The sequence below is a fragment of the Lathyrus oleraceus genome, chromosome 5 (assembly GCF_024323335.1).
Source record: "Lathyrus oleraceus cultivar Zhongwan6 chromosome 5, CAAS_Psat_ZW6_1.0, whole genome shotgun sequence".
Classification (NCBI taxonomy): Eukaryota; Viridiplantae; Streptophyta; class Magnoliopsida; order Fabales; family Fabaceae; genus Lathyrus; species Lathyrus oleraceus.
The window spans coordinates 630655101-630658452 of record NC_066583.1 but is presented as its reverse complement, the minus strand read 5'-3'; the positions used below and the strand labels follow the sequence as shown (position 1 = coordinate 630658452).

The 3352-nt window shown below is 36.8% G+C and overlaps 1 non-coding gene across 1 annotated transcript; it reads left to right on the top strand.

Annotated features, from left to right (window-relative positions):
* Positions 1–265: 265 nt before the first annotated feature.
* Positions 266–372, top strand: LOC127090232 (small nucleolar RNA R71). Its single transcript, XR_007791758.1, has one exon. It is a non-coding gene; the product is annotated as a small nucleolar RNA R71 (small nucleolar RNA).
* Positions 373–3352: the final 2980 nt, after the last annotated feature.

The window sequence follows — 3352 nt, the reverse complement described above, 5'->3', positions numbered from 1 at the left end:
TTCAATTTTCTGGGCCATAGCTTCCACTTTTGCATTAACATGATCAAGGCTACTTATCTCGTACATGCCACTTTTCGTTTGAGGTTTTTCTACCATTGTTCGGTCGCTTCCCCACTGATAATGGTTTTGGGCCATGCTTTCGATAAGTTGATAAGCATCGGCATAAGGTTTATCCATAAGCGCACCACCTGCGGCGACGTCTATTGTTAATCTTGTGTTGTACAAGAGACCATTATAGAAGGTATGAATTACTAACCAGTCCTCTAAACCATGGTGTGGACAAAGTCTCATCATGTCTTTGTATCTTTCCCATGCTTCGAAAAAAGACTCGTTATCTTTCTGTTTAAATCCATTTATCTGGGCTCTCAACATAGTTGTTTTGCTTGGAGGAAAATATCGGGCAAGAAAGACTTTCTTCAACTCGTTCCATGTGGTGACTGAGTTGGAAGGAAGAGACTGAAGCCATCTTCTAGCTTTATCTCTTAACGAGAAAGGAAAGAGACGAAGTCGAATTGCCTCTGAAGTGACACCATTAGCTTTAACAGTATCAGCGTATTGGACAAATACGGATAAATGAAGGTTTGGATCCTCGGTAGGATTTCCAGAGAATTGATTCTGTTGCACTGCCTGTAGCAGCGAAGGCTTAAGTTCGAAGTTGTTTGCTTCGATTGCGGGTGGAGCAATACTCGAATGCGGATCATCTTGCGATGGAGCGGCGTAATCTCGAAGAGCACGAGCTGGTTCTGCCATCTCGGGTATCGGTGAAGGAAGAAGATTTTTGAGGTCGGGCACTTCGATAGGAGGGAGATTGTTTGCAGCACGATATTCCCGAATTCGTCGTAAGACTCGGAGATATAGTTCAATGTCGTTGATTCGTAAGTAAAACGGCTCGCCTTGTGAGCGAGTGTGTGGCATACAAATCAACGAAAGAAAAAAATGAAAAATAAAAATTGCCTTAGTCTCTACAGCGTAACAGAAGAGTTACGATATCGACTAAACAAAATTCCCCGGCAACGGCGCCAAAAACTTGATCGTGACTTTATGAGTCGAATTGGGGTACTAACTGCAAGTGCACAGTTCTATCGCGTAGTTTTAAAAGATATTGATCCCACAGGGACTTATGAATCGATATACCGTTTTCTAAGGTTACTTCGTAAAGCTAAGGCGGATGATACTTTGATTGTTTGGGGGAAAAGTAAAACTAAAATTAGATCTAAATTAAATATCAATTAAGCGGATATCGGTATGTAGTTCGTCGTAATTAGGGAATCAAACCTTCGTTGGTTTCTTGGTTTTAAAATAAATCTTTTCAGTTGACACTATTGATTAAAAGCCTTTTCTCAAACTCTCGCTCTGTTGAATAGACCATGACTTTATATTAACGTAGCTGTCACTTATTAGTTAAGTCCAAAATTACTTTTTGAAAACAATAGAATCTATAGAAACTCTTTTTATTAAAATAATAACCGTTTAAACACCCTCGTCTCAAACTCTCGCTCTGTTGACTTAGATTATATAATTAAACTTAAATGCTTAACTCTCGTCCTCACATTCAACCTTTAAAAATACTTTTTGAAAAAGATTAGAATTTAATTAACTCTAAAAATTGCTTTCGCCCTGATTTAGAATTAATGTCCAATTTACACTGTCCAGTTAAAAACTCAAACTTTCGTTCTATTGATTTTAACTTCTTTATGTCTTTTACTCTCGTACAAAAACTTTGGAATTAACCCTGTAAATTGAGGCCATAAAAAGAGTGACTTTATTTTTAAATGAAATTAAACCAACTTAGTTTCGATTCCTTCATTCCGCTTACTTTACATACCGATATCTAATTTAATTAGCCGGACATGCTAAACAGGTCTAAACAATCATCATGCTTAAATAAAACCATATCAGGCAAATAATATAAATAAACAGCAATGCAGAGCATATATAAAGTAAAACAATAAATTAAAGAACCTGAATAATTAATAGCAATCTTGAACACTCCACCACAGACGGGTTGGATTTGTTCTTGAATTCTTCAATCGGACAGGAAAATAAAAGCGAAGGAATAAAATTCTAGGATCTAACGTAAGGTTAGATCTAGTAAAAGATACACAATAGTTTCCGGTGTAGAAACTATTGTGTGAAAAATTAATTTAGTGCTTAAAAGATTGACTGGAAAAGAAAATAAAAATTGCAAATAAAGTAGAAAGCTGCAGAAAAAACAATGCTGTAAAATAGGCTTGCACGGAGGAAAGAGACGGAGAGCTTCAGGGTTGGCTAAAAGCAATTATTTATATTAGTCTACTTTGTAACGGTTTCCAAAAGTCCTTTCCGTAAAATGGTCTTCACGTTCCAAGGGTCAAGCGTAACAATAGGCTTCAATGTGCCTCTGTTGCGCTTCTGGAGCCTAAAATATAGGAGAGGGGTGTCACGAGCGTCACACCATGTGTTACGCTCGTAACATAAGGTAGTAAGGCGTGACGCTCGTCACAGCTTGTGTGGCGATCGTCACAACTTCAGCGCTCCTGGCTTTGTGGGCTGGGCTTTTGTGGATTTTGCTTTTCATTATCTTTTTGCACCCCTTTTCTTCCTTTTTTCACTTATGCTTCAAATAAATTACCTGAGACAAATAAAAGGAAAAATACCAAGTAATATCGAATAAAGTGAAATAAATCGAAACAAATAATAATATAATTTAATTAAATCGAGTCCAAAAATGTTATATTATTTCATGTTATCAGATTCTCAAAATTGATGGTGGAGGTGAGTATAACTCTAAAGAGTTCAAGAAGTTTTGTGAGGAGAATGGAATTGAGCATGAAGGAGAGTTTGAATATGAGTCAAAGTCATCAGATGACTCTAAATCTGAAGTCGAGTTTGATTCTAAATATGAGTCAGAATTAGAAGATGAGTCAGAATATGAAGGTTCTGAAGATGAGTTAAAATCTGAAGGTTATAAAGAAGAGTCAGAATTTGAGGGTTTTGAAGCTGAAGTTGAGTTAGAATATGACTCTGAAGCTGAAGGAGAAGTTGCCTCTGGAAAGGGTTCTGCCTCTGAAGGTAAGTAAGAATTAGAAAATAAGTCTGAAGGTGACTCTGAAGATGGATAAGACTCTAAAGGTGAGTCTGACTCTAAAGGTGAATCTGATTCTAATCTAGATTCTGATGATGATCCAGAATCTAGAGCTAATCCAATCTCTGGAAATGGAGCTTTGAGAGGTGGAGCTTCTGAAGAACTTATGAAGATATTGATTCTGATTTTAAAGATGAGTCAGAGTCTAAAAATGATTCTGATAGTGAGTTCAAATCAAAAGGCGAGATTGATTCTGAGGAAGAATCTAATTATGATCCAGATTCTGAT